Raw genomic sequence first — 12581 nt, forward strand, 5'->3', positions numbered from 1 at the left:
AGCCACTTTGTCTTCATGGAAAATGTCATCCCAAGGCAGACCCTTTTGCTGGCTGTGGGCAAAACCTCACAAAGGAAAACTCCCACTCTCAGCTTGGATGTCACATCTCCCATCTAATAACCAACCGCAATAAAATGTCCTGGTAAAAGCGTCGAAATTCAGTGTTCTCCAGACCTGCTGGCTCTGAAAGCATGGACTTCAAGAAAAATCACCCTTGGCTGGAGCCCGACTAATATGTGTGAAATGGGAATAGGACAAAATGTTCGAAAAAAATTACCGACCCCACCAAAAGACCTAAAACACACACGACCAAAAGTTCTAACTACCAAAAGTTCAAACTTTTCGTGGTATGTGTTTAGGTGTTTTGGTGGGGTTGGTATGAAATATATTTTTTTTAAAAGGCTGCGGGGGCTGGGCGGTTGTCCCCCCCAACATACCACTCACTACAGTGAGCGATGGTTGCGTGCGACACCCCCGAGCTCTCCCAACAGAACAGGGGGAAAAAATAAAAAAATAAAATAAACGGGGGCTGCAGGGGTGTCTCCCGCAACATCCCGCTCACTATACTGCGCACTATAGTGAGCGGGGGTTGCGGGGGAAACCCTTGCATGTTCCCATGGGAAATGTACGAACATTTTGTGTTCGTGCATTACTAATGCAAACATTTCAGTCGCGGTAAAAGCAGCCACGATCGGATCATGCAGATCCTGAAAATGGGGGCACCCACTTCAAAGTACAAGCTTCCAACACAAAGGAGACTGATAAAGGCACAGGCTGGCCCAGGGAAAACAAATGGCCAGAAGGCAGGAGGCAGGACCATTTGTCCTGCATAAAGATTCACAATTTGTTTAAAATTACTATAATCATGTAGGCCTTTGTCTCAGCCATCATAAGGTGGATGGATTTTATCTATGTGCCACTTTTTATGTAATTTCCAGGCCATTTTGGGGATATAAAATTCATCTTCCTGTAACTCTGGGAACTGTATTGTCCAGTTAAACTAGGTTTCTGGCTGATATGAACATGTTCCAAATGTGAGAGTTGATGAGCGGGTGGAAAATTAAATTAGGGATACGCTTAATAACGTGCATATTCATAACTGTTGTGCTTTATATGGAAATGGCAGAAAGGTGCCAAATGGCTGTGCTACATGGTACAGATTATGTGGTCGGTTTATCTAATTCTCAATGATTAGAGGAATCAGAAAATATGTTTAGTATGGCAGTTGCTAGTCAAATTATGAAGTTGTGATACATAACTAGTTTTTGTAAAAAAAAGTTGAAAGGAGAACAAAGGGCGATTACAAATGGGAATTGCCATATGTTGCGCCCTAAACCAATCCTGACTTGGAGGCTGTGCTTGGAGGAGAGAGGAGGGTAACTGTCCAATCCTAGTGTCAGGAATTATTGCAGGGTACTTCCCCAAGATTGTCAACTTGGTGGTGTCATTGCTGCTATATAAGGGGGACTACACTAGGACAGCAGACACACACAAAACAACTGGACAGACAGACATGACACAGAGAGGACTGCTGAAACTTACCATCTGACAGCTGTAAGGAGACTCCAGAGGGGATTGCTGAGAGTGCATTTGGGTGGAGCTATCTATTTCTAGGAAGGCCTCAAAGCTGACTGGGTCCAATGGTGGAGAGCAGGAGGCCATCTTTGAGAGTGGTGTGACCAGACCGCTGCCCTATCTTTCCAGAGTGTCCTGAGATGTAGCTGGCTTTCCTGAACCTTAAACACAGGCTTGCTATGTAAGTAGAACTGAGCCCTGGGAAACCAAAAGGTGGGGGGGTCTACTTGCCTTGAATCCTTTGCCTTTATAGTCGGTGTGGGTGGGGAGGGCAAAACTGTGTAGAACCGTAGCCTATTTAACCAAAAATATTAGTTTAATTAATTCCCCATTTGGCAGAACACTACGGGTGAATTTTGTTAAAACTTGAAATTAACAAAGCCCACTTCCCAGTGTGTGCAGAAAACTATAGCCTATAATTTAATTGGGTAATCCTTGTTGTCCAGCTGACCCTGACTTTTTTAAAGAAGAGGGGTGTCTTTGTTCTTAAATCAGTCCAGCCTTTTTATCCAGCTTCCCCAACACAGGCCTTTCAGTAAGGGGGGTCTGAAATCCAAAAATCCCCAAAACATTTCAATTTTTCTGTATGACTTCCCAACATAGACCAAAGAAAGGAGGGGTCTGAAAAACAAAGCAATATATCACCCTGTGTTCATTTTAAACCAAAAGGGTGGGCACAATTTTAATTGCCATATGTATTTTTACCAATCTTGAAATCCTACTGCTAGCCTTTTAAGCCTGCAGGAAAATCAAAATCGCACAACATTACATAAGTGTATCTGTTATTGATCAGTGTAATTATTTAGTGAAGTTAAATTTGCAGAATGTCGTGAATTATAATCGTGCTCCTTTTAACTCACTTTTGTGATTTATTTATGCTGAGAGAAGTTAATTGTGTTATGCCACGTATAAAGTGGTGTTTAACATTTTTGTGCTAAATTCCATCACTTTTCATTTAAATAAATACCAAAATATTTCCCATACACCTGCCTGGTTCTTGGCTCATTCTTAGCTCAGGGGAGAGGGATCCAAGGGGCATGGTATTTGTGTGAGATAGGGCTAAAAAAGAATCTGTTAAACAATTTGTTGAATAACCACTTGAGTTTGGAGGGAAGGAACTCCCTGCGTTGAGGGCGGCTTCTCAATAAACTGTTACAAGTTGGACGACAGAGGAAAATAAACTCTGAGAATAAACAGTGAGATGGATCGCTGGCACTGCATAGCAGTGGCGTTGACCATAGACAGGAAAGAATAGAGAGCATGGAGTGCCAGTAGCAGTGCAGAACAATGAATATTAGACAGTAAGATGCTGAAACAAGTGCCATCTGTGCTTCCCGAGTAAGTCGATGCCTGGGCACTTACTTACTGCACAGTTTTGTTTTTTGGATCACGAACATAGAGTTACAGAGTCATCCAGAACCTTCATACAACCTCAACGGATGTGTTTAATGATGGATACCACTAATCAAACTGATCCTAAATGTCAACTAGCAGTAACAACAGGGCTTATTGAGGTCTCATATCACCTGCAACTTGTGCAATAGTTACTCAGAAGAGTATAGACTTACTAGCTCTAATGTAGGATGAAATTCAGTGCATGATCTTACCTACACATGTACTAAATAAATTGAATAACCAGCAACGTTATGTAGGAATTCTCCTATAATTGGGATGGACATATCTTTTTGTCCTGATGAAAACCCAGAGCAGCTCAGTTTCTACCAGTAAACGCTGACATAAGTTGACGACTATAATTGCACCTGCCAAGATTCTGGAAAGAAAAGAACCAGTATAAGTGAGAAGGATTGTCATTGTGACTCTAGCTCTGATTGTCTTCACAAATAATGGCATACAGTGAGGTGGTTGCGATGCAATATAATATATTTTTTACATGTGAATATTGATTAAAGTAGCTGAATAGACCATTTAATCAGATATTTGGTTGGTACAAATTGGCTATTTTAACCCATTTCTTTCAAATTTGAAGTAGATAGGCGATATAGCGATCATTACCAGTGAAGAACTTGGGATTTTAATAATTTGATTTCAACATCTCACTGTGTACACTTCTATGTTCAGGCCCACAATCCAAATTGGAGTGACGTTCTTTGGTGTTTTTGAACACCATATCCCTCCTGCTAATGTGCGCTTTTTGGAATTGATATTAGATTGTGGGAGTGGCATATTTTCTTTAGTTTTGTTAAATAATAACTTTTTGTGCATTTCCAAGATAAATATGTGGAAATCAAAAGTATATGATACAATTACATGAACAGTACAATTAATTACGGCGATTAATTGAAGTAAAATAATCATTCTCCTCCTTCACCCAATTCTTAGAATAGGATCACATTTGGATACAGTTCTACTGTTGCAAGCAATTGCATAGTGTTCCCAAAATAATATGATATTCAGAAGTTACTCATGCAGCTCCAAGAAATTGTTAAAACAATCCTCTCTGTGTCTTAAAGTCCAGACTATCTTTTACAGGGAAGACAGTTAGACATTTCTGTCGACCAAGGATCCACTGATGGCCACTCCTTTGAGTTACGCTCTCTACGTATGATCCTCTTATCTACTGCCAAGATGATTCTGAGTAGCAACTTGTCCTGAGGTAGTGATAGGTATTTTATCGTTACGCAGAAACTTCAGTTATTTACTTGCGTGCTGGAAGGAATTAAATCCGATTCAAGATATAGAGATAATTCCACTGGTGTGATCTACAAATATGAAAAGAGAGTGCCAACATTGCAGCACACTAGACAAAACACAAAGCTCAACCATTCCATAAACTGAAAGATGGTGAGATTAATATGTCTGATACTGAAAGGTTTGTTCAGTGATATAGTTGTTGCAGTAGAGACCTTGCCACTTAGAGAGGATGTGATTAGAGGTTTGAAAACAGTGTTCTGGCTTCCTATGACTGGCTCTTTAGTGTAATTATTTGTTTTTTGGCAGCACGGGTAGATGCAAATGGAAGCTGATTGGTCAGATTGTCTGAAGAGCCACAGTGATGGATCGGGAGCTTGGAATGTTGAGGTGTGATATGAATTTCTGTAGCTGCTGTTAAGACAGCAGAGCTGTAGTCGGTACAGGAATGTTTTAGTGCAGTCATAGCCTGTGACCTTTATGTATTGTGACTGTTAAGACAGATTTCTGAACTCTGACCTGGTGGGCAGAGATTCAGAAGGCCAGCCTAGTTTCTTGGAACAGGGTAAATAAACTTCTGGGAAAGCCAGACCAATCAAGGTAGCTTGGCGGCGGTCAAGATGAAGTCTCAGGAGGGGTGAGAGTGACTGAAAGACCACAATGAGCACACAGAGTAAAGGACACTTACAAATCACTCCCAGTCAGCTGTATATATATATATATATATGTATATATATATTTTGTGTGAAAAAACTTTGTTAAAGGGACGTTATGGTTAAGTTGCGCTACTAAAAACCTATGAAATTCAGTGAAAAAACTTTGTCAAAGGGACGTTATGGTTCCAAGTAAAACCGAAAAACCCTTGAAATTCGCCAGTTATGGTAAGCTAAGCAACCATAACTCGCGCCACCACCATGCACTGCTAAGACTAACACCCAGGAGAGCGGGGGGTGGGGGAAAGGAGAGAGGCACACAGGGCATGAGCAGGGGGTGGGGGGAGGGGAGAGACACACAGGGTATGAGCGGGGGTTGGGGGAAGGGGTGAGACACACGGGGAAGTGGATAAACCAGTTATTCCACCCTGTGATGTGGGAAGCCACACCCTTTTTTTGACCAGAGCATAATTTTAAAAAGATAGATAACTCATAGTGCGGACTTGTCAGAATTATATAAGTAATATCATTATTTTTGTGATTTTTCTGTGAACATTTTAAGAGGCGTTAGGACCCTGTGGTGTATTCTGGGGGGTTGCTAGCGGAAAATAGGGTCTCACTCCAAATGTATGCATGTTAAAAATCTGACACTTTATCATCTGTAACCCATATCCCTGGTGCACATTTGTGTAAAATCTGGAAAGGTTTAGAGGTCGTTATCTGGATGAAAAGGGAGAATTCTGTCATCAGTGGACACAACATCGTACAAAGACAGGGATCGGATGGTTTGGTGCTACAGAAAATATGTTAACTGGACCTATAATATTAGAAAAATGGTGCATAGATAAATATGTATTTGGGTCAGAAATAGATTTGTGTGCAATCTGACCAGGGGAGGATCCTCTGACCCTTAAACAGACTTCATCATGCTGACAATCCATTTCCTTCCCCCAATCATGGGAGAGGGGAGAATTGGGCCAATAACAAGTAGAGAGGGGCAGGCTTAGCTAGGCCCAGGCACACACCCATTTTCAAAACACATAAAAAGAGACTGCTGGGACAGGTAGAGACATTCAATTCCATTTGCTGCGGAGCATGCTGACCGACGACTTCACATCCAGAGATCCAGACTTCAAATCCATCAATCTCCAAAGACCAGAACTTTACTTCAGAACTTAAAGCAAGGGCCTAAACCCACAAACTGAGAACTCTTCTCAGCAGGCCTCAGCAACCTCGAAATCATTTGCAAACTCTTCCACAGCCGGGCGAGCTGTCTGAATTCTTTTGCCAAGAACAATTGCCAGAGACCGGACCAGAGATCCAGAGTGACCCAGACCGCTGTGAGCAGAACCAGAGAGCTGACCCAGATCACTGTGAAGTGCCGAGACCAGAACCGGAGTCCAGTCCAAAACCTGACCAGATCCGTGGCGAGGCCTATTTCAAATTTATATTGTGAGTACCTAGCAGAACTGTGCAGAACCAATCTCTTAGTTAAAATAATCTAATCCAAACTATTTTAACCTAAGTAGAACAGCCTCCTAGAAATCGTGTCATCTGTAATTTGTAAAGCTGCACAACTGTCACCTGTCAATTCTGAAGCTGCAAGCTGTCACCTGTCATTTTGAGTTTTACTTTAAATCCGAAAAACTACCTTTATTTAATCGTCCGTATCTCTGGAACCGTTTGGGCTAGAAATTTAGAATCTAAGCTTTCCAACGAACCTAGAACCGACTTCCTACTCCATATACTTTTTCCGCAATCACGATTAACGCACTTGCGAAATTTACCGCGATTTGCGATTTTGGCTCAATTTCTCCGCTTGTCAAGATAGCAGCTCCATTCTTTCTTTTGTTAAAATCCGTTGCAACTTGGTAATAACTCATAGAGCATTGCTAAAGTGAGCCTGAGCTCATCCCAAGTATCTCTCACTCACCCTGAACCTCCTAAAGGGAATTAAAAGCATTTTCAGCATATTTCACACTTCATTGCCACCACATTCAAAGCTCTTGGGCCTGTGTTTTAAAACTCATACCGGTTTTCTCTAAGCTTGCTGGGGTGGGAATTGAATTTCGTATTGTATTTGATTGCATTCCTGAGAACTGTGTGTGTTACTTCCATCTCCTTCCATTTCTTACATTGCATAGGGGAGGGGGGTGAATTGCCAGAGAAAAAGTGATTATCTTATCTTTTGCTAAAATCATATCAAGTATTTCTGTACTGCATTTTATTCCTCATTGCTTTTCCCTTGAAATCATAAAAGTATTTTTGCTACTGTATCCATCCTATACTAACTCCTCATTGATTGTCAAGAAGTGTGCTAGTGTCAGATTACCCATTGTTGATTAACATTATATTTATAAGGGCGATATCGATTATTAATTTATTATAAAAGCGTGGTATCTATATTTTGTTTTATTTCTCCAATAAACCTTTTAAACTTGCAAAACAGAACTACTTCTTGGCTCAGTGGGGTCAGAGGGATTCTAAGAGAGGGGTTTTTATATAGGGGTAGTCATCCAGAACTCATGAACTGGACATAAAGATATATCAATAAGGGTTTCCATTCAGTATCCCAGACTAGGCATTGACTTAGCTGTAGTGTTGAATTGAATCCTCTTATAAATTGGGGGCTCCTAGCCGGGGATTCCGGATTAGATCTATCACTTGTGCAGATTAATACAGTGTGCTAACTGACAAGATACATACATCCGGTCGGATCACCGCGCTGTGTTATGCTGTAAAGCACTCCTCAAAGGAACGCTCTAAGGAAACGGTCTGTTTTGCAAAAATAAAATACAAACTTCTGTAAGTCAGGAAGGAACTCAAATTCCAGAATGACGACACTGGTAGACATCAAAATAGCCAGAGAGCACTTCTTACATAAGCTATTTGTGAGAGGTGAGTGGACTCATCAGGACCAAACGGTCTGGTTGCAGGCAATCGCGCAACAGGTCACTGAAACAGGGTGAGATATATGGGGAGATCAGGGTCCCCTACATGTGGCCCTGAGTGAACTATATATGGCCCCTAAAGCCAAAGATGAACATAATAAGATTGCCAGGATAGCGGCATATTTGTATCTATATATGGGAGCCATACAGGACAAATGTGCTGAAGGCTAAGATCTGGCAAATAGGCAACAGATGGCGTTAGAGAAGGCCCAATCTGATCTGGACTCTTCTGAGCAGAGGCTGCTCAGGAGCCAGGAGTCAGAAAAGGACAGCAGACAGTACATCACTAAAATAAAGGAGGATATGGATGTGCTGCAACAGGAAAAGGCGGACCAGGATACCAGATTTCTGGCCTTGCAGAAGGAGTACCAAGAAGGTTTGGACTCCCTACTGCAGAGCCAGAAAAAGCTGGAGCAACAATTAGATTTCAATAGGGCATGTGCCGAGCAGGTAGTCACCCTGCAAAGCCACCTAGATAGGGAGAAGGAAGAGAGCAATAAACTGATTTTGAAAGACCTGGATACCCAGGCATAGTTTGACCAGGAGCGCCAGAAAGCTGGTGCCTTCCAAAGGCAAAGGGACGACCTGGCGGCACCGATGCAGGCTCTTAGTCAGGAAAGGGATACCTTAGGCCAGGAGGTCTGCCACTTAAAAAGGAAAATGGAAGAAAATCACCTGGCCCTCCAGGGACTGGGTGACCTCCAAAAAGTACACCAGAACTTGTTAGAGCACACCAGGAGGGTGGAGGATGCTCTGGCAAGAAAGGAGCAGGCCAATAGGGACACAGCTCAGGAGGTAATCCTCCTGCAGCAGAGACTGGCCCAGTACTCCAGGACCAATCAGGAGGCACAGAGAGAAAATGAGGCTCTCTGTCAGCACAATGATAGGCTCCAGCAACAGGTAGCGATGCAGGAGAGACTGATAGAGTCTAGTAAGGCCTTAACTGAGGAACTAAAAGCGCAGGCTCTTGCATTGCAATAGGGAGGAGGGGCTGATAGAGACGAGGTGTGCTGGGAAAGGGAAACGCCTGAGCATAACCTCAGGAGCCCTGGTACCAGAGGCCTTCATCTCTCCCAGTCCCTGGACTCTGCCACCCCCATGTCCCCTCGCGCACATGAGCCCAGGGCCACGGAGACGGCAGATTACTATCCAGCTAGAAGTATGGGGCTCATAGGCCAGTACCTCCCAGGAATGGATGGGCGGGCATCCAGGTATGGGCACCCAAGCACAGTGCAATTTAGTGGGGAACCCCAGGAGAGTAGGCCCATTAAGGGCATCCTGAAAACCTCTGCCCAGTTAGGTCACTGGGGGGGGTACCCATCAAATCCTGGCAGCAAGGAGGGATCTGAAGACTCCTCTGAGCATTACAGGACACAGGAGACCAGGTCCCCACATTCTGCCAGCCATTCCCAGGCTCGCAGAATCTGGGAAAACCTGGAAGATCAGACGGGCACCTCTGGGAGCAGCGCTTCTGAGTCGGAGGATGAATGGACCAGGGTTACCCGAACCAAAAAGGCCAATAAGGCAAAAAGGGCCTTTCTTAAGGACCCATTGAAACAAATAAAGGCAATAAGGAGTGTCATCACGCCTTATCATAAGAACGCCAAGTATTCTGTTTGGAAACACTTGGAGCTCTATGAGCAAATGATGGAGACTTTCCATTTGAAGGACAGCCAAAGCTGTATTCAATATGTAAAGTGGACCTTCTCACCAGAATACTCCAGTTTCTTTGCGGGGCTGGAGGATCAAAACCATTCAAGGTGGTCCACATACAGGGCGGCCATCTTGAAACATTTTTCTGTGCACAGAAATCCTCAAGAGGCTCGCAAGGCAGCCTACAATTTGCAATGTGGGGAGGATCAGGCCCCACAAGAGTTTGTGCAAGAATTAAAGCGTGCTTTTGCGCAGGCCACCAGAAGGGTGCGCACGGATAGCAGAGAATTTATCAATACGTTTTTCCATGCCTTACCCAAATACATAATGACCCAGCTCGTGAGAGATTTTCATGAGAAAAGATCTTTAGACTGGGTCATTGAACAGGCTACCCGGATCTATAAGGTGCAGAAGCCCATTGAAAATAAAAATAATGCGCCGAAAAACCCCAAAACCAATAGCACCCCTGCTGCTGCCAAGGTGGCAGAGGTAAAGGTTGCCCCCGTTTTAGATTTGGAGATGGGGGGGCCTAAAAACCTGCCTGCATCAAATAATCCACAGCCCAGAAGGCCCTCGGGCCAGTCATAGACAGGGAGTCGAGGAGGTAGTCCCACAAATGGGGTCCCCCGCTCCCCTGACTATGTAAGTCCCCGCTACAAGGGAAACCGACCAATCCTGGGTTATGTGTGGACTCCTCCAGGCCAAAGGGGGGGATCCAGCCAAGCACCTAACCCAGGGAACTTCCCTCCCAACTTCCCACAGGAGGGCAGAAATTCTCCAAATCCTGGGCAGAACTTTTTCCCCAGGTATCCACCCAATTTCCAGCCCCAAAATCATCCATCCTTCTTTCCCTAATTCCCTGAGCCCAGACAACCTAATCCGGGAGAGGGGAGGCCAAGGGTGGAGGGGTACCACAATCTTCCCAACCAGGGGTACTACCAGAGAAGGGATAGCTACCCTTCCCGGGATCAGCCCAGGGGAGAAAATAGAGCCCCGTATCAGCCTGAGCGGGTTTCACAACTTGAGCGCCAGGTCCAAAATATGGCACAAGATCTGGGTCACATACTGAGGGCTCAACAGAACCCTCAGATGAGTATGCCACCGCAGAATGCCCCAAACTCTGGACCTGGTGCTCCAGAACAATGATGAGGGCAGCACCCCGATAACCCACCGGTTCCCAGGGAGGAGGCACAAGGGGAAGGGGGGTGTAAAGCCTTGGAGGAAGCTTCCTTCCCAACTTGTAAACAGCCCCTGGAAAACCAGGAACCGGAAACAAAATCTGCTGCCCCTGAATGCCTGCCTCCCAAGGAGCAGAGGGGGGGTAGGAGAAACAAAGGACCCAAACAGACCCACTTTGTGGAGGAAGTAGAGGTCTTCCAATTTGAGGGAGAGGGATCCTCAGAAGATCCTGGGAAAAGGATCTTCTCCTTCAGAGATGGGGGAACTCCTCCCAAAGAAAAATGGGTCCCAAGGGATTCCAATCCAGACTGGGGAGATATGGAGACTGAGCTACAGCCACCCATCATCTCATCCCAGAACCCACAATACCGAAATCCCCTGGTTCAAACCCATCCTGGTGACTGCCTCCAAAAAGGGGGGGGGGGGGCGGCCCAGAACCGGAACCAGGGGAACCCACAATGGCTCTGATCTCCAGTTGCCAACTTTTTCTTTCAGATTCCCAAGGCTCTCCACAGAATTCTGCCCAAATCTCTTCGCTAGCAATGTCCAAAACCAGAAAGTTAGCCCACCAGTTGTCCAAAAATGTGCATTATCTGTGCCCCCTTGAGGAGAAGGAGGGAAGATACTATGCCCCGGTACAAGTACAGGGGCAGGGTACAATTTTGGCACTGGTGGACACTGGATCCCAAGCTACCCTTCTGTCCAAAAGGGCCTTTGATGAACTAAATGCAGGAAGGGGGGAGAATTACCGTATTCCTCTCACCTCTCTTCCTGGACAACTTCAGAACTTTGACGGGAAGGAAATTCCTGTCGAGGGGACTGCAGATTTGGACATCAAAATTGGGCGACACAAGGTGAAACACCCGGTCATAGTAGTGACTCCAGAGGGCACCCCTTGTTTAATAGGGAATGACCTCCTGAGAAGGTTGTCACCCCTAATAGATTGCGTAAACAAGGTCCTCTGGACCCAGACTAGCCGACCAATAAAATTAAAACAGAGTGTCAACCATGTTAGTTTAAATGGCACCTGCCACATGGTTGAACAAAACTCTGACCAAGTAGAATTTCACTTCCAGAACAACCAAATTCCAGACGTGACAGTAATAGCAGTAGGACAACAGACTGGCGATGGGGGGTCCTCTCTATTTCTGAAAATCAACCTTCCTTCCAGTTTAAGGTGGTATTCCACACTGGAAGGAAACACCCTGACATTCTTTACTAATCCACAATCAGAAACTCCCACTCCTATAGTCCAGAAAGATGTGAAATCAGCTCAGAGCCTGGCTGATATTCAGCAAATTGGAGAGCAGTTGTTCATCCCTGTTCAGTTAAATGATGGGAAGGACTCTGTTCTCGCTCGAGTGTGTGTGAACAACGGTAAGAGCTTCATCAGCGAAGCCATGTTCCGCCAACTCCCAAAAGATCCAGCCATTCCTACATTCAAACTGATAGACAAATGGGAAATGGACCTGGAAGCACCTAATTCCAAACATCTCCTGCCAAGCAGGTGTATGCTCAAAATCTCCATTGGCAACAAGAGCATAGTCCATAAGTGTTGGGTCGTGCGAGACGTCACTGCCGCCTTTTACTTAGGCAGTGACATTCTCAATCGCTTTGCCATTAGTTTGGACCTAATAAACTTCAAAGCTTGGTCCCGATTAGCGGATAATCCCATGGGCTTTGATGATCCAGAAAAAGCATTTAGGTCAGCTCAATTGCTACCTTATGCAGTTGAAATTCAGATCAAAGAGGAAGTCACCATCCCAGAAAGGACCCGACAATTCTCCCTGGAAGTGAAAGTTAAAAGAGGACAAAAATTGCAAAACCCTGATGCTTATATACATCTAAATGCTTCTCTCCAACAGCAGGGGTTAGGGGTAAACCCAACACCATTAATCAACATAGAACATGACACCATTCC

This window comes from Ambystoma mexicanum, chromosome 4p, assembly GCF_040938575.1.
Source record: "Ambystoma mexicanum isolate Mex_15411 chromosome 4p, UKY_AmexF1_1, whole genome shotgun sequence".
In the NCBI taxonomy this organism is placed as follows: domain Eukaryota; kingdom Metazoa; phylum Chordata; class Amphibia; order Caudata; family Ambystomatidae; genus Ambystoma; species Ambystoma mexicanum.